This window comes from Ixodes scapularis, unplaced genomic scaffold (genome assembly GCF_016920785.2).
Source record: "Ixodes scapularis isolate PalLabHiFi unplaced genomic scaffold, ASM1692078v2 PGA_scaffold1__304_contigs__length_218370807, whole genome shotgun sequence".
NCBI lineage: Eukaryota > Metazoa > Arthropoda > Arachnida > Ixodida > Ixodidae > Ixodes > Ixodes scapularis.
In genome coordinates, this window is record NW_024609846.1 from 145094209 (window position 1) to 145114106 (window position 19898).

The 19898-nt window shown below is 46.7% G+C and overlaps 2 pseudogenes; both read left to right on the forward strand.

Moving 5' to 3' along the window:
• The first annotated feature begins 326 nt into the window (after positions 1–326).
• On the forward strand, positions 327–3346 carry LOC121046504 (annotated as a pseudogene).
• Positions 3347–11440: 8094 nt separating this feature from the next.
• LOC121046503 lies at positions 11441–13067 on the forward strand (annotated as a pseudogene).
• The last annotated feature ends 6831 nt before the right edge of the window (positions 13068–19898 follow it).

Below are 19898 nucleotides of genomic sequence, written 5' to 3' on the forward strand. Positions count from 1 at the left end.
ACAAATTTGGAAGTCCATAGGTTGGCAGGTATGGTAACGAAATATGCGACTGTCAGGCGTTCTTGGGCACTGGCAGGACGGGAGTTAAGACGGACCGTCTCACAACGTCGCCGTGGGGCGGGGGAGGCAATAGTTTTCCCCATGGGTTGGGTACCCCCCCGAACACTCTGTCAGGGACAACCCTGGCGGAACGTGATTTGTTGCTTCTTCAAGTGCCGCGCCCGCCAATGGCAAAGGCAACAGACGCGGCCGACTCTTCTCCAGGCGAGACACCCGAGATTGGAAGCAATGGACAACTACGCCAAAGCTAGAACCCCCTTTTGCCGATGTGGGTCTGTGTTGTGTGTGCCTATTTGACTCCAGCAAGTCGAGCATCCTGGGACAAGGAATGCGACCTCTGCGGCAACACGACGCCGGGGGTGCTGCAGCGCCTCGGGCTGGTGCGCCCTCTGCGACGTGTGCAACATGCAGCTGCGAACTTGATGACCAGGAGAGAGTGTGGTGGACTGACCAGCAGCGTGAGGGACAAATGAGGGGACAGCACCGAGAAAAAGGAGGACAGCGATAATTCCGTAGTGTTGTTTTTAACCGGAAAAAGAAGACGATTGTCGAGTCATGCGGATGTACCATATCGGCTCCGGCTTCACCAAGTGATTTCGCAGCGATTTCTGGCAAATATTGGCCCGACTTTTATATCCCTCAGTCCGTGAAGTCACCAGAATTCCGTGGACACCTAGTTTTCAGGTGGGACACTTCTTTTCCCAGTGTTACGAACATTTTTGTGCCACGACGACGCCGTCGCCGCGTTAAGCCTAAGCGCGCGAGCGAAGTGTTCGGCCCACCAAGTGTGCCGACTGCACGCCGGCCAAGTGGCATGGTCCTGCGCGTACTCCTCATCGACGTGCAAGCTTCTCACTCAACCAGCGAAGAATAGAGGTTCAAGTAATCAGTGAAGACATCACCCCAGAAGAGTTAACCACCGAAATGAGCTGGCGCACTGCCCGTTCCCGTCGTCCCGACGAGAAACATGGCCAAACCTCATCTCACGACGACTCACCCCAATCGAAAGACTCCCGCTCTCGCTCTAAAACCAGGAAGGACGTTAAATCTCAAGTCCTCAAGGCCAGACACATGCCCCAATTACCCAAGAATGAAATTAAAACCATTGTCAGACCTAAAGGGGCACTAAATATCCCCAAAGTCGGCAGCCCCACAGTGACTGCAGCTATTTTCCAAGCAACACACCTTAGCCCGGAAGAAAGCCAAGACGACACTATCTGCCCAAACGTTCAACAAAGCATTGTCGTGATCAGCACGTCCCGACCGCACAATGCTGACAGGTACATGTGCATAAAATCTATCCACATCAATGGTGTCATCCACAAAGTCAACGCATACGAGGCAGCCTCAAACAACACTACCAAAGGAGTTATCCGAGGCATTCCCCCCACCGACAGCGCCTAGAAAATCGACGCTAACATCATAAATGCCCACAATCCGCTAGCCCTGGCCGCCAAGCGCACCGTCGTCATCGCCTTCGACGGACCCAGTGTGCTGTACCTGGTCCAATACGGCGCAACACTGGTCCCCTAGCTGCTGCTTCTTGTACCGCAAGCAAATCGACATATATTACCACTGTGGCCGTCTCGGGCACTGCATGGACGTTTATCAATTCCCTAACAACAAGATCTGCAGGGGCTGCGGCACCCGCAATCCCGACCAAGACCATCAGTGCACCCCCAAATGCACGTTGTGCGGTGGACCCCACCCCACAGCGGACAAAGGGTGCACGGCCAAATACAAAACGCCATACGTCATCCAGAAACGCCTCTGGGAACAACGTATGGCACAGCAATCAATCCCTCAACCAGATGATTTCCCGCCAATGGACAGCAAACACCGCTCCTACTCCCGCTCCCGACCCAGAGCAGGCCGTTCCCGGTCAAGCTCGACGGCATTGAACATAACATCTATGCCGACGACATTACCATCTGGGCCACAGCGGGCAGCGACGGCCAAATTAAAATCGCTCTGCAAGACGCCATCGATGCCATCGAAAATTATCTCCAAGGCACAGGACTCCGATGTTCCCCCGACAAGTCAGAGATCCTCCTATGCCGCCCCACGCTCCGTGGACGCCCACCACTAGGCTCTATGCACAAACGCCACTACGAGGAAATCCAACCAACTCCACATGAAGGATGCTGGAATTATACACGTGGTCTCCACCATCCGGGTCCTCAGCATGACCATCGAAGCCAACGGCTAAATCCAAGATCCTCCGACAGACGGCCAATACGTCGTGGCTACTGAAACGAATGACCAACCGGCAACAAGGCATGAAGGAAGGAAACCTCATCCGCCTTGTTCACTCGATTGTCATCTGTCACATCACGTACGTTGCCACCTTCCATGAATGGTACAAAGCGAAACATCATTATACGTGGTGCCTACAAGCTAACCTTAGGACTGCCAAACAACACCAGCACGAAACTTCTACTCCAATTAGGACTCCCCAACACCCTCGACGAATTAATCGAAGCATGACATCGGTCTCACCTGGAGCGTCTCACATTAACAGAAACGGGCCGGCACATTCTAATTGAACTCGGCATCACCTACCACCGTCAACACCCAATTCCACGCGACGCACAGACTTGGCTACATGTCGACCCTATCCCCAAAAACATGCACCCGGGCTACAATAAAGAACGTCGGAAGGTAAGGGCTGCCCCCCTCATAAAGCCTATTGCGACACCACAGGCTTCACCTTCGTCGACACAGCCGAATATCAAGACGGACACCGCTTCGCGGCGGCTACCACAGTAGGCGGCTCGCTCAAACGTGCCGCCAGCATCATAGCCCAAAACGCCGAGACGGCCGAAGAACTGACCATCGCCCTGGCCACCCTTGATCCAAACTGCCACACGATCGTGAGCGATTCCAGCACGGCAATCAGCAATTACATCAAAGGTCGTATTTCACAACAAGCACAATGCATCCTACACCAAGCCCCTCACTCACCTGAAAACCAAATCACTCTCGTCTGGTTCCCAGCGCACGCCGGCGACGTACATCTGCACCTCACCAACCTCAACGAGGTCGCTCACTTTGTAGCACGTGGCCTAGTCAACCGTGCCGGAGACAGTGCAGGTGCACCTGCGGAACGCGATCGCCTCACCAGCTACAACGACCTTACGAAATCATTTTATCTCGAAAGAAGAACCTTCCCCATCCCTCATCCCAAGCTAAACAGAGCACAGGTAACCACCCTTTGCCTATTACAGACAAACACGTACCCCTCACTAACACGTTACCACAGGATTTACCCAGACATCTACCATAGTAGCACTTGCAAGATCTGTAAGACTCAGGTAGCATCACTCCTTACATGCTATGGGAATGTAAACACCAATATCCGACAATTAATACTATGACCCTCTCGTCGAGATGGCACGCCACTCTGCGCGGCTCCCACCTCGACGACCAACTCTGGGCTACCCAGCAAGCCAGCGAGGCGGCAAAGAGGCAAGACCTTGACGTCCCCACGTGGGAGGCCTAGGCCCAGCCAACTAAACTGCTGGTTTCAACAAAATTTTGTACCTACTCCTCCTGTTTTTAACCAGGGGAGATGAGGAGAAACGGACTTGGGAGCCAGACTTGTCTTTGGTTGTACTCGTGATACCCAGAACTTCTAATTAAAACAATTTACTAAACAACACGTCGTCATGTCGCTGACAAAGTTTAGAGTTGGGAGTTGGGAGCACAGATGACCATCAGGTCATCTGTGCTCGGAGCACCCAACGGGAGAAACCTATCTGCGACTTACAATCAAAGGCAATCAAAAGATCACTAGAATTTCATGATATCTGTGGGATAGTGCTGCCATCTGTGAACACATAGGTTAACTAGCAGGTTTGCCCAAGACGCTGGCAACACGGGTAGAAATAAACATTCTTCAAACATGGCTGCCTAAGCGTCGCACGTGTGTCTGTCTTGCTCCCGTAAGTCGCCCCTCGCTACACAACACAACAATATCCACCAATAAGATTTACACCGAAAAGTCCGCACACCGAAATGCCCGCGCACCAAGATGTCCGAGAATCGAAATGTTCAAGAACCGAAATGTTTGAGCACCGAAATGTCCGTGCTCCGTGCATCAAAACGTCTGTGCATTGAAATTTTCACGCACAGAAATGTTTGCATGCCGAAATGTTCGTGCACCAAAAATTCCTACACCGAAATGTCCTATACCCAAGATTCATACCCCCAAATGAGTGATAGAGAGCAGTAGTAAACATAAGGAGAAACTAACCCGTGAGATTATAGAGACCTGTGAGATCAGGCAACTAGGGCCAGTATCGGCACCTCTTCACTTTCTGGTGGATGGGAGTGTTGCTTTTAAAATTGGATAAGGCCACCATGCACAAGTGGCTTTAGAAACGTTTGACCTCTACCTATTGTATGCTTTCTTTCTCTGACTTGTTTGGTTACGGCATGTGTAGTATTTATTCTCCATGTGAGCACCAATTAAGTTTAGTAGTAAGTCAGCAGTCTTTTACTCTGAACATGTCACTGAGCTATTTGTACATTTAAGAACATCACTTGACCCCATGACTAAGAGCGACGTGCTGCAGAGAACTTGCGGTTGTGAGAACACGCCATCCCAGGATGACAGGTTGACCTGGCGCCATCTGTTGGCCGTCGACCCTGGTTGTCGTTTCCTCACAACTGCATTTAACAGCTGCCTCCAGTACAGGGCCTTCTCAGACCCGTGGCACCAATCCCGCATGATCCCGGTGCCCAAGAAAGGCAACCTTGATGAAACCACATGCTGGCGACCGAGCTTGCTTCTAGAAATGACTGGCAAGCTGCACTCAGGAGTGCTCGCATCATGTCTGCAGATTTGGCTGCTAGAGCATAACGCCCTGAACAGGATGCAGAGGGTGTTCCTGAAGAAGATGGTGTCGTCTGCAATAACATCTGAGCCTCTCCAATCCTGGAGAGGTTCAGATGTTATTGCTGTTCTTTGTGCTGCACCTGCTATTTCCTTCACAGAACGTCCTCCCCCTTCTGTGTCTTTTTTTGCCACAAATGTTGTTCGCTGAGGGGACAGAACTTTGTGAAGACGCACCATTGTGGCTTTTTTTTCTTCACCCCCTCCATTCCCATTGCAGTGGTAAATAAAATTTGGTGGTAAATAAAATTCAATTCAAAGATTCATGTTGTGAGATGAGAGCCATCATACCTGTCTCTGTACATAATTTATCATGCTGGATGCAGAAAAAAGGTGTTGAAGCTGACCTTCATTGCTTGGCAACATATATGGTATCTTAAGGTTGTGGAAAGTTGCAGAATCGAAAATGCAAGCAGAGCATACGGTCGTGACGGGTGGTTCATAAACTGAAGGCGCCAGTTGGAACCGAAAGTTGGTGGTTAACTAGTATCCAGAGAGCACTGTGCTGCACCCCGCCGTCAGGAACATTTTAATTTTCGAAAAAGTTTTAAAGGTATATTCTTCCGCAAGCCTAGATCTAAGGTCGTAGCTTCATTTTCCGAAATGCTCACTGTACAGGGGGGAGTGTACCGCTCCGAGGAAATCCAGTACTCCCGACACGCTATGGCAATTGATTTTATTCACCGCTGTACACCTCGCGCAAAAGTGAGAAAAATGATAATACCATAACAAATGTCGCCTCCCATTTATGAAAAACATCTAGTAGGCCTAGCACAGCAACGATGAACCACGTCGTAGCGCTCGCACTGCTTCATACAGGTAATGAAAAGGCAAAAGGCACTTCCTTTGCATTATGTGGCGTCGGAGCCTCCGCTGTTGTCAGTGTTGCCAACAAAAATGCTGGTTTTTTGCGAAGCAGCTCGAGCGACTCGTTCGAAGAAGTATAACAATTTCACACTCTCTGCTGGAGGCACGTTTAAAGCCAATGGCATCGAGACTTTCTCGAAAAGAAGATTTGACTGCAAGAATCCCACTGAGTTGGCGACAACCTTGTGCAAATCTCGTGACAAAGTGTATTGCCATAACGGCAGTCTCAGACTTTGAGGAGGTTTCACATTATTTATTTATCAAATAGCAATTTGACTTTATCAGTCACATCGTTTGAAGCGGCAAGGTCTGTCATTAACCAACCGGAAAAAGCAAGTTATTGAGACCAAGTCTCCTCTGGTCAAAGCACTAAAATAAGAGGTACTCCAGAAGAATAATTGAAGTATGGCAACCAACCAAGTCCTTAACATGTGGGAGCCCTACGTTTCAAACCTACTAGGTTCTTTGTCAGGGGCGATTGTGGCCGTCGAGGAGCGGCATTTTTCGGTCCCCTTTTTCTTCTTTCAAATTCTTTCATTAAAAAAAAATGTCTCTGCTGATCTCAAAAAGAATGGATACGCGAACACCTTTATCCAACGCATAGCCCATCGTCAAGCTCGAGATCACCGACACCAGCAACCACAAGCATGTACGCAACCACGCTAAACCTCACGCATCTGCATACCCTACATCAAAGCAACAAGCGAGGCGCTGGCACGCGTGCTAGCCAAAGAAGGAATCAGCGTGGCCCAAAAGCCGATGTCCACTCTTGGGTTACTCATGCCCCACCCAAAAGATTGGCGTCCAAAAGAAAAAACGCAGGGCGTGGTTGATAAGATTCCTTGTGCAGATTGTACAGCCACTCACAGCGGCGAGACAAAGAACTTTAGACCACGAGCATAGCGCAGTCGCTCAGCACTGCGAAGTCAAAGACCACCGGATAGATTTCAACAACACCAGCATTATCGACGCAGAGACTAACAACCAACATAGGCTTTTCATCGAATCCTGGTACATTCAAACGACGCCAGGAAACATAAATAGGTGCCTTGGCGCTTTACCTAATGTATCTAAACGGGCTTCGCCATATCTGTGAAAGGAGATGATCGAGAAATGCGCCACATCCCTAAAAGAAGAAGAAGACCGAAAAACACCACTCCTCAACAGCCACAGTCGCCTCTGACAAAGAGCCAAGTAGGTTTGAAACGTAGGGCTCCAACATGTTTAGGACTTGGTTGGTTGTCATACTTTAATTATTGTGTTTCCCAACTAGAGAGATTTTTCTCGGAAGTTTACTTTCAAATCCAGAAGAACAAAGAGTATGATAATGCAGCTGTAAATTAACCCTAACTCTAGGAGTAGCGCAGAGCATCGCCCATCGAACATGCTGTGTAGTTTGCCAACACCTAGCTTAGAACTTTCTGCGAAAGGCCCAAATGTGACAGCTTGTACATCTACTCCTATGCACTCATCCTTTCTCCAGCACTCACGGTGCCAATGTGTTGTTTATGCCCAGATGCCGCCATGCCCAGATGCTGCCACACGACATGCTGCACCACTCCCACAAAAAAGCAGCGTTGGAGCTGCGAGTGCTACAAAACCAGCAAGGGCCACGACTGGCCCTCGTCCTGAGCCGCCAGCTGTGGCTTGTACAAGCAGGGCTGGTGGCCGCACTGCGGCATTAGAGCGAGCCTTTGCCCCCGAGTACGAGGCACGTGTCGTCGCCCTCCAGAAGGAGGAGCAACGAAAAAAGGTAGATGTGCTGCAGATGCGGCTGCTTCGGAATCAACTTGCTCATCAGCGACGCAGCAATAAGCTGGAGCTAGAGCTGCTACAGCTCGAGAAGAAGATAAAGAAGCAGCAGCTGGCAGCCCTGGGCTGCCAGCCACAAGTGTTTTGTTTCTTTGTATATTAAATGCGCTGCGAAATGTATACGTATGTAATGTTTTATTATCCCTGGTATTAACACAAAAAAAAATATGTGTTTGGGGCAGTGTAAGTTTGGTATAGCAATGCATGACAACATGGCTCATGTAGGGGGCATTGTTAACTTTCATTTTTCCCGATTCCCCAAAGTTCTTTTTGGTAATTACTGTACAAGCTCGGGTGATAGTCGCAGGGAAGTAGAGGGAAAAACAATGTGGGTATTTTAATAATTTTCCTATTTTTTTTTTATTTTGAAGGGGTAAATTTAATCCAGGGCTATATGATGCAAGCTACCGCACGTTACGAAGGGTACAGCCAATATCCATCCATCCATCCATCCAAGCAATTTATCCAGTGCAGTATGACAGCTTACACTTTCTAATGTTTTTTCAAAACATCCTTGGTTATTGTCATATCGATATTAGTTTCATCCAGGGCAATTTTGTTGTTTTAGGAGTCCCTCTCATTTATTTTACTTTTCACCAAAGATGGCAAAATAAGAGAAGCGTTTTGTGAAGGATTTTGACAATTTAGATTGTAAGCAAATCGCAAGTGTTCATTTTTGTACGTCAGAATAGTAAAAAGTGATTATGTTACGCTTCACTTTTGTATTGCCATCCTTAAATATCTAGTAACTATGGTAGTTTGTGTAAACAAGTGCCAACTGTGATTTTTCGCCCAATTGCAATTCTTTCAGTCAACTTTTTTTAATAAAGGGAGAAAATGTGCTCAACATTGTGATGTTTCACCACATTTTGCCCCATTTCTTTTGTTATGATTTATGTAATTCCTATCCTACTCCTATCATCACTGAATGTTGTTCAACGAAATTTTCATGTATGAAATGTCATCGGCCATCGCTTCCGCCACAACTGTCATGCAGTGCGGGGCCCTGGCGTTTCACAGACAGTGAAACGCCAGGGCCCCGCACTGCTACTTGGGGCATGGTTTCCGACATTCTTGGCGTAAAATCTTTCCTTAAAGGCCGCTGTAAAGTTTGCTCTTTCCACTTTCTCGCCCAACCTCCTCTCCCGCCCTTCTCTCCCCCATTTACCTCCTCCCCCGAGCGGTTAGCTATTAGTACTCAGCGAAGGGGATATTAGGGCGGCTTCTTTACAGTCGAACCCGTTTATAACGAACTCCATCGGACACGCATTTTAGTTCGATATATCAAGTAGTTCGTTATAGCAAATATCGCTATTTCGTGAGGACAGCAAAAGCGAGAGAGATGAAAGGAAACCGCGCGGAATAGCGGCGAAGGCTGCCGAGCGTAGCGAGCCTCACGCCGGCGCTCAGAGCCGTGTTATCGCGAGGCAGCTTTCATGATGGAACATATGTATTTATATTTCTATCAATAAATTTCAATATTGAAACATATTCGGTCGGTCGATCGATCTCGGGCCTTTTGCAGGATCGCTGGCTTGTTTTTCAGTATCGTACTCAGCGTGCTTCTGGCGATCTTGAAGGACGCGGCGACTTCTGACTTCTCGCCGCGTTCAACGCGCCGGATTATTTCCAACTTGGTAGAGAACGGTAACGATGAACGCACCTTGGTCGCCATCTCTTGCGGGAACAGGAAGGACACAAAGAACAACGAGCCTCCTCGGCAAAACGCTAGGAACAAGAGAGCCATGTCCGGCCTGGTACGGCTGCAGGATGATGTCATCAGAACGTCATTGCACGCTTGCTCTATCATTGGCCAGCGCGCTTCCGCGGGGGCCGGTTGCGGGCGTTCGCAGTCGGTGTTGCGACTCATCTTCTCAAGGGTCATCGTGTTTTTCTTGGTTTTCGCTTGTCCTCTGTCGCTCCGTGCATGGCAGGGAAGCCAGCGCGCTTCCGCGGGGGTCGGTTGCGGGCGTTCGCAGTCGGTTTTGTGACTCATCTTCTCAAGGGCCATCGTGTTTTTCTTGGTTTTCTCTTGTCCTCTGTCACTCTGTGCATTGCAGGGAAGCCCGCGCGTCTCCACGGGGGCGGTAGCGGGCGCTCGCAGTTCGATATATCCGATGTGTTGTTCGTTATAGAAAGTATATTTCTCATGAATATTGATCTTAAAATTTCGTGTGTTCGATATAGACCATAATTCGTTCTAACCGGGTTCGTTATAAACGGGTTCGACTGTATCCGGCTTAGTCTGAAGAGCAGGGACCCCTCTGTGGCTGACTCTCTTCGTGCTGCTAATTGAGAAAAGGGTGGAGGTGGGCAGCCAACCCGTTTTGCCGCATCTCTTCAGCTCACAATGCTGGTGCCCTAAAGCAGTTTGAAAGCTGTCATGCACCACGCACTGATACTTAGTATATGGTCCCCGAATTTCGGCGATAACTCGCAAAGCACAACCTGCTAGTTCGGTGGAAACTTTGTGTGCATCGCAACCTCGGTAAACTTTTTTGTAGCCAGTATTTTGTCCTTTTGATTATTAGAAACATCATCTGAGAAATGCGGTGAAAAAAAGAAAGAACAAAAAGACACCTCTCATCAATCACGCAAGGTATGTGTGACTTCAATTATTTATTATCCAACTGCATTCTTTGCATCCCATAGTTGTACATTGTTTCTATGCATTTCTACACGGTAATGATGCTTATAACATATAATTAAAAAAGAAGTTTAATCGAAACATGTACTTTTTTCTATTTTTAACAGCTCCCCTTCTGACCAACGGTATGGCCGAGGTAGATGAAGAATCGGCCAACTCCCAGTTCATTTAAAAAAAAATGTTTGAGTGACGGAACTGAAAAAGAATACATCTGCTCTAGAAAAAGCTTCCGTCGAACACTGAATTTAACTTTCTCCAACAAAGAAGAAATGAGCGACTTTGATGACTTGCTAAAAAAGGCTAAGTGCGTGTACAAGGGCGACCCATTGGCGTCTGTTATCGCACGAGCAGTGCGGATGTTAGTCCAAGAGGAGGACCAGAGAACTAAGAAGGCAGCATTAGTAATTGAAGAGAAAGCTAGTGAAGACGCATCCCCCGTACTGTGTGACAAGGCAGCCCTCTCCACGATCATAAATGCTGTTCAAAACCCTACTCGGAGATGTCCAGAAGATATCGGCGTTGTGAACGTGACTCCTTGGGGATTCGCAGCACGTGTGGAGTGCAAATGTCTAAAGCACACTCTAGTTTTTGACACGAGCACAAGTGCTGGAGAGATCCGCATCGTCGACTGCTTCATTGCAGTCGCATTTGTGTGCAGCAGCATGCTTGGAACTCAATTTAAGAAGTTTTGTAACTTTGATGCAATTCCGTATTCTCGCCGCTCGCTGGAAAAGCTTGCCACACACATTGGAGCGGCAGTGGAGATTTTAAAAATGAATTCCCTAGCAGCAGTGCAACAAGAGGAAGCCAGGGCAACAGAGCAGCGCGATTCCTCCCTGACATCAATGAGCATTGAAACCGACCCCAGGCACGCCTGCTGAAAAAACTCATTCCATACTGACGTCGTTGCCTTGGGGCAGAAGCACCACAAGGTAGTAGGAATTGTTCACGTGACAAAGAAGGAAGAGCCTTTGTTGCAAAAGCGAAGCTCTTGGTACTAGACAATGTGTACAAATATTTCAGAGAAAGGAATATCACCGTGAATGATCATTCACACGACCGCAACACAACGGTTAACAAACTAACACGGGAGCAAAACGGAACAACAAACTCCAAGAACAGATGGCACGCCGCCAAACGAATTTAGAAAGGCATAAAAACTATCGCATTCGGTCCCAAAAAAAAACGAAGGGAGGACATGGCACGTTCAGCTTTCTGACAAGTGTAAATTAGTCAGAAACCATGCCTACTTCGCGAAGGTGACATGCGGAGGCAGCGCAACGAAATTGAGGACGACGCTGTTGAACTGCGTGGACCACTTTTGTGGCCGTCATGGAAACTGCGTGGAGGACTCTCCCTGCAAGACAACAGGACATGTTCCCAGCGCGCTGCTGATTAAGGATCCTGTTGCGGAGAAGCTTTTGTCCTCTTTCTTGAGGTCGACGACAATTTTGAAGAATACCGAATAACTCGTACAACCTAAGACAAAGCCTGGCAGTTCTGGACTGGAACGAACATGTGGGGGGCGACAATGGATGTCAACCTACATTGTCAGGGACTCCCGTCACCCTGATCGCCACGGTGGCAAGAAAAAATACTCCAAGAAGATGTTCAGGTAGGACCATGCAATAACTTAGTGCTATCTTACGTTGAAGTATTTTATTGAGCATTCGTCAAATATTACCAATTAAGATAATTTGTCACATTTAATATCAGACCGTATCACAAATTATTAATAAGATTACTTTAGTACTCAATACCTAAGTAACTGAATAGCCATCATAAATGTAAGCCATAGCTGTTTTTGAATATTTGTGTTTGTCCTTTGTCCCTCTTGTTCCCCTTCTCCAATGATTATTTCCAGTATTCTTGTCCAGCTCCCTTGCACCTTTGCATTTAATTGCATTATAATAATAGTTGATTTATTTCCGTATTACTTTATTAGGCCCAGAGCATATTGACACTCGGTATCTCCTTTTGCATGCAGAGTTTAATATTACAACAACTGTGGCGCAGAGCAAATGTATTTGGACAGTTTTTGTTGGTAACGCTTCATTTCCTCATTTTCCATTGATATAGGTCAGGAAATCACGGTTTTAATAAATACAAAGATGTCTGAGCTCTGGCTACGGCCTCAAAGGAGATCTAGGATATCCCGAGACTCAGGAATGTCGTTTATTTTTTCACGTAAACAATTGGTCACATTTCTTGTGAAGATTATTTCGAGAAAATGAACGAACAGAGTAATGTAAAATAAATGACAAATAATTTTATTAGCTACCAGAGTAAGTTGCATAGTAAAATATTTTTTAGACAACAATTTAGGCGTTGTCATTTATTACAAACTGATTTAAATATTTATTAGTATTCATTTTTATAGCTTTATCCCAGGTAATAAAATTTAATAACACCCATAATAAAACAGGTTGTCATCTATATAAATAAACACTTGTAGATTGGCGGAATGTGTCAATAGTCACGTTTTTTAATAACTCTCTTCCTCTTAGTTTCATTCAGGAGATCCGCCGTATGATTCTGGAAACTGCAGCCTTGGACGAAACCAAGATCAGTCAAGCGACAAACGAGCCCATCCGCGAAAATGGCTCCTGAACACAGAGTATGTTTCCCGTAACCTTGATATTTGTAATGGGTGTTGTAAACACCGAGAGAGAGGTCTAATACGGGAAGACGGGAAGTTTATTCGAATGACATAAAACAAATCGGCGAATGAACTCGCGATTCCAATTACGAGCGTCGCATGGTAAACACGCGGTGTCACAGTGGCGCGCAATGTCGTAGTGGCGCGCGCTATTCGGCCGTTTCATTTTCTGCCATCAGGCCTAAATGAAATTAAATTCCCCTCCGATATGTTGGTAAGTCAGGAACAACTACCAATCTTGACTTCATCAAAGGAACTGCTAGTGCTCCTTACGGAAACTTATAGTATTGTAAACACAGTAGTAACTGTTGTAACAATATGGACTACCATTGCCATATTATAAAGTTAGGATACATATTTTATTCTTCTGGCTAGGGTGCCTCAATGTCCTTCTATTTAGGGTAATTTCATTCTTTTTAGCACTTATACTGACAACACGCGCTCTCGGAAAAACATACAAAGAAATAGCCGGCTACAACATGCTGTCGTAGCACTGCCAATGGGAAGAGGTCGTGCCAGGAGACATGCTTTCTCGCGCTCCGGATAAAACAAACAAAAACAACAGAAGCGTTCAGAGCAAAATTATCAGATGTAATCACCCTAGGCAAAGTGCACATGAAGGCACCCTACTTCTGGCATGCTACATACATACTGTCTAATACAGTAGACTCTCATTAATTCAAACTCCAGGAAGCACAGATTTTAGTTTGAATTACCAGAAGTTTGAATTATCAGAAATTCATCTAAATATGATACTAGACAATATTATGATTTGGTACATGGATAGCTACATATACAAAGCAGACTTTTGCCAGTTTCCTCTACATAGGCCTAATTATAAGCAAGTACAGGCATAACACATTGGTGAAAGAGCTGTGACGTTAAGTTTATTCATCCGGCAAAAAAGTTGTCGATTGTGGACTGTTTAGTCAGTACATGAGACCTCAAAACAAAATTTTCAATACCAGCCAACGCAAGTAGCTTTTTACGGGACTCTTCCTTTGCAGACAGAAACTTCCGGAGCTGAGCGATGTGCTCAAAGGCCTCTGCGGCTGTGACAGTTGGTAGTGGGTCATCCCTTTCTTCATCATCATCTTTACTCTCACTGCTGCACTGTGCTGGCATTACTTCCTTATGTCCTCTAATGAGTCATCACGACAAACACACACATCGTCGTCAAGACTAGCATATTCCGCCAGCTCGGCGTTCACACTGTGTGCTTCAAGGCCAGAAAGCATGATGCCAGTGAGCTGTTCCTCATCCTCGATGTCGTCTTGGTCATCATTGCTAGTCTTGAGGCACATAATGTGAATGCCGTTTTCTGCTAATGTGTGCCTGCATGAGCCCCGTTGAGTGCGCTTCTTTCCGAGCACCGGTGCACTGCGGAGAAGCAACACTTGCGAAAATAAGCTCCGCGGGTATTGCGGGATCACAAGAGGCTTAAAAACCAGACCGGTTTTTAAGCCTCTTGTGATCTCTTAGACCAGCTCCGCTGCAGTGCATCCGGTCCCAAGAAGTCGCAAGAGGCTTAAAAACCGGTCTGGTCTCTCTTGGGCTTACTCGGTCGCAAGAGTGTGAACGGCGCTTAATACGTAAGCACGAAAAAAAAAAAAAAATCATTTTACCGACCACTTTTGGGACAATTGTAACTTCTCCGAAAGTAAAAGTACTATCGTTCTATTCTGAGGATTCTAGATTTATTTCAAATTTTATCCTTCAAGCGTTTTGGAAGGCTACAAAATATCTAGAAAAAATAGACTCAAAACATTTCTTTTCGATAGTAAACAGCAAAAACATATTAACATGTCAGCTACTTTATTTTTTGGGTAAAAGTTAGACGCATGCTCCTAATTATACTCAGAATACCAAAGGTCGCACGAGAAAACCAAATTTCTCCCCTCACGTCCCGCTCAACTTTCTTGCTCCAAGAATGTGTCGCTGTGTCCGGTCTCGTTGTGCCGCCTCAAGTCGCAGATAATTTCGCCAAATCCTCAAACCTACACATCATCCGGCGTCCGAGGTCACGTTTTGACAGGCCCATTCTTCACGCATCAACATCCCCCCTCCCCGAACTACGCACTGCGGCAGCTTTGTTTCCTCCCGCAATGCGGGGACAGTATCTCCCCACTTAGTCCCTTCTTTCCACCCTCCACTACCTCGCAGGAGAAGAGGAAGCTAGGGGGTTTATCTTCCCTGCAGAATGGCCGGTCTGTACAGCGGCTTTTAAGCCGTTTCAAATGTTCGGTTGCCAGCAGGAGCATGATTACCTTATTTCTGGAATGTTTCGCCAGGCAGTGCTGCTTTCTGAAACATTGGTTCAGCAGCCAGTCAAACACTACTAAGGCCTGGCTGGTTCGGCAACCGGCGCCGTCGTGCAGCCCAAATAACCGTAAGCCATTGTTCTAACCTGTCTCGCCCGACAAGTGGAAGCTTTGCATACCGGTTCTTGAGTCAAGTGAAGGCGTGAAGCGCGGAATGTCGAGAACTTCCCTGAGGAACCGTAAAGCTATTACAGCGTCCACTCTAATAATCCAGGATCTATTGCATGCATCATACATGATAATATTCATTGCAACTGCAAGATATGACTGGAAACATTCAAGCATTACTTTATTCCCAAATAAGTAACCCGTGCAGAAAGTAAACATTTGCTGTTCAAGTCAAAGAAAATTGTAGGGGTCTACTATTACCGAATAGTAACACTAATATCAAATCGAACCAAGAAAAACGGAATATAAAATACCATATGTGATTAACATGATCTATCCTCAACTTCTGAGGAAATGTCCCTACTGGAAACACTGTGCTATGATGCGTGCATGTGTTCGCGAGCCGTTAACGGTGTCAACTGGCTCTTGAGGGGAAGGCAGGATGTGGGGCCTCCGGCGTCGTCGGGGGACTGGTGGAGGAGGTGGAGCAAGTGGGTACGACTCTTTCCGTGGGCAAGCCAGGTTATGCACAGCAGCAGAGGCAAGGATTATAAAGGCCGACCTTCCCTCCTTATACTGCAACCTCATATCTGGGCACGGGAGGCGCCTCTTGAACACACCAAATGCCCGTTCCACCGAGTTTCTTGTTTGGAGACGCGCTGCTTGGTACCTATGTGAAAGAGCATTGGTGATGCATTGGTCGCCATGAGTGAACCCCCCTCCGACTCTTCAGTGCCACTCAAAGTAGCTTAAAAGCAGACGAGTAAATTTTGGAGTATTTTCTCAAGTCGAGTGGAGTTTTAAGTGGAGATGTGTTTATGAATCGCAAAACCACCCTTAAGTTGAGTTTCGAGTCAAGTGTCGAGTCGAGTAGCATTTAAGAATACGGCGGTAAGGAAGAACATATTTGTCACTTGCGCGAGGTCTTGCAACGGATGGCCAATGCACGCCTTCTGCTAAACAAGAGAAGTGCCTTTTTGGTGTTGAAGAGCTTTCATTTTTGGCCCACCACGTCAGTGCAAAGAGCAACGCGAGGTAGTGGTTGGAACCTCATTCGATCTAAATTCTTCTCTAGAAATGGACATTGAGGAAAGGACGCCGCCACCGCCACCATCACCAGGGGACACTGCTGCCGCCTGCTTATGTGGGCCTGACGCAGAGAGCGGCGAGGGAACATCAGACACCGCAAGTCAGGAGGTTGAGGCTCTATCTCCACCAGCGGAGTCAGTGCCGGCCCCAGGGCAAGTCGAACAGGACGCCGCCCCATCGCTACACAGCCGACCCCAGGAGAGAAAAAGAATGCCGCAAAGATATGAAGACGACGCCCTGAATTGATTGTGAATTGATAATGTAAACATTCCGGGCTGTTTTGTTAATAATAAAATATGGTCATTGCATTTGTTAGCTGTGTACTTAACTACAGTATTTTTTTCTTTCCTAAGGGGGGAAACATGTTGCATATAGAGGGTGCTGGTTACCGTGCCAACATCTGTATATAAGACATCATCATCGGATTAAAGGGTGTTCAGCGTCCATCCACCGCGCATGTCGTTACTTGCTCAACCAGCCGAACCTCGTCATCGCCCGGCGCCACCACACAAACCAAGCAGCATGTAATAAAAGCTTCCTCACTGGAAATGCAGAAATAAATGTGCACTTAAACGGCTATTTGAAAGAACACATTACCTAAGCTGGTGATAAAGAACCTTTTTTTTACAAACTCAGGTGCAGCTGAGAATATGTTGAGGGCTGTACTGTGTTATCATAAACCCTGTACCCCAAAAGGTATGTTTGGTTCATTCTGATTGCACTGGTATTTGCTTGTACACAAATTGTATGAATATATATATTTTTTTTGCGGAATCAATGATATACGTGCACCCAAAAGAAGTGTCTGTGTGGGACGATGACATTAAGTGTTGGGCACCTGTAGAGAAGCCGGACATTGATTTTTATTTGCTAAATTCGAAGGCTTGCGATCTGCAAGATGTGAGGGCATACAAGAGCCTTGACTCCTATGAATACTTGACAGCTGGATTGGTAAGAACAGTCCACCATCACGGAACCAACAGTGACCTGACATATAACAAGGCAGAGGTTGGACGATCACAGTCCTTCCAACGCTGCCTCGCACAAGGCATGGATATACGTGCACAAGAATGACCGTGTCGTGACTGAAGGCTGCTCCTGCATGGCGGGGAAGGAAAGAGTATGAAGCCACATGGGTGTCCTACTCTGGAAGATGGTGCAAGCCTTTTCAAATAACATGACACAGACGAAGCAACAGTCTGGAACAGGAGAACGAAGAAAAATGCGATGCCAGCAAGCCTGGAAAACATTGCATCCGGCAATGAGCAAGGTCCAGAAATAAATGGGGCTGTGCAGGCCCTTGCGTTTGAGACTCGCAAGGACTATGTCGAGCTTGTCAAAAACAGTCTCCTTGCTGGACTGATGAGCATCCTGGGGACATTGTTCCACAGAACTTTGACTGCTGCAACAAGAGCTCTTCTCACTGCAGCAGTTGAGTGCAAGGTGTTGCCTCAAAAACAGTCTCCTTGCTGGACTGATGAGCATCCTGGGGACATTGTTCCACAGAACTTTGACTGCTGCAACAAGAGCTCTTCTCACTGCAGCAGTTGAGTGCAAGGTGTTGCCTCCTGCTGTCAGGCACAACAGCCATAAGAATGTCAGTATCCTCCCCCAAAGCTGCCCTGCATGTTGGGAGGTATACACCGACCTCGTGAACATCATTGCAGAAGGAGCAGAGCTGCTGTGTAGCAGAACAGCCGAGCAAGGCGAGAGCAGTCTGTGGCACAAGAGTTGCCACATGCAACTTACCTCATCCATGGTAAAACGAGTACCTATGAGGCCATCAACTGACCCCACCAAATCTGTGATAGACATCTTGCACCCATCCTTTCAGAGGCAATCGGGCAACGGAGCAGGGATGCCGGAATGAGCCAAGAGCAAGGCGGGAGTTTCACTCACAGTGAAGCAAACAGGCTTGTGCTATGTCCAGCACTCCCTTGCAGCCAGCCCTGATGGTGTGACAGACAGCGAAGATGCACTACTGAAAATCAAGTGCCCAAATGTGAATGACTGCTCGAAGTTCCTAGGTACAAGAGCTAGAATTTTATGACAGGGGGAAAGCCTCATGACAAGCCTGGCAAGATCGTTGCTGACCCACCACAGAACACCATCAGGGCAAAAGACAGAGTCACCATCTGAACTCCTACTGGCCTACCGACCGAAAACATGACTAGATTTGGTTTTGCATATTCCTGGAAAATCTCAAGTTATTAAGTGATGTGTTGCCAATGGTATTGAGCGCTCCATTCGCACCAACATATTTATGTGGCTCATGACTCAGGTCTCACAATTTGCTTGTGTATCTAGAACAATGCCAATATTTGACATAACACACATTTTTTTTTTTTTTTTTTTAGGGACAATTGTTGACATTGCATGTCTTGCCTCTAGTTTGATATGCTGTACGTTTTTGCAGGAGAACTCGACCCTGAGAACGAAGAGTACATGAAGGAAATATGGAAGATTTTGGAAGGCTCAGATATTGAAGGTGCGTCCTCAGATGAGAGTTTTAAGGACCCGACGTGGAGGCCGACACCGGTACTTAACATGCCGTGCCACAAAGCTTCGAAGAAGCGACTGGTTATCAGACCCCTGACAAACCAAGATGTTTGACCAGAACAAATCAAACAGCTCAGGCACCATCTGAAGCTCCACAAAAAAGGTTATTATGGAGATGAAAATCGTTCCAGAAAAAGTCAGAAGAAATTTCTTTAAATGGAGAATGCATTGGTCCATCACCTCAAGTACCATTTGAGTACTTCAAAACATACTATCAAGAGAGCTTTTTCAAGCTGGGGGTCGAATTGTAGAACTGGTACTGTTTAGCCAAAACAGGGAAACTGCTGAATGCAATACCCGAAAAAATCAAGCAGCTTTACAATACACATGCTGTGATGGGGCATATAAAGTGCCCGAGGGTCAGCATGTACTGGAGGAGAGGAATTGAACTGCAGATGAACAGCTAGATTTTCTCGTGCCTCGGTAAATTTTTTAAATTTTTCGTGCTAATCAGCAGGAATATTAACTGCGCACACCATTTGGTCTATCGAATTGGTTTTAGGACAGAACCACATTATTACGGCAGACTCACTGCCATAGAATGCAACAACATGGTATGTTTGATTGGGACAGGACGTCCTTTTAAGTAGCACATTTTGAATAAAATTATTAGTAACGGCGGAATCATATCAAAGGACCAATAAGGTCGGCATACTAGATGCATTTAACTGCATTCTTGCATGAAGCTAAGACACCAGTATTTAAAAACTATAACTAGTCCAATGTTCTCTTTGGGCTGGAGTTCTTTTTGTATGTGAAAGTATAATTCACAGAAAACCAAAGGCTTGTCTATGTACTGTATTTACTCACATAGTGAACGCACTTTTTCCCCGAAAAATTGACACATATGGGGGGTTCATTACACGGGGTAAAATTTTT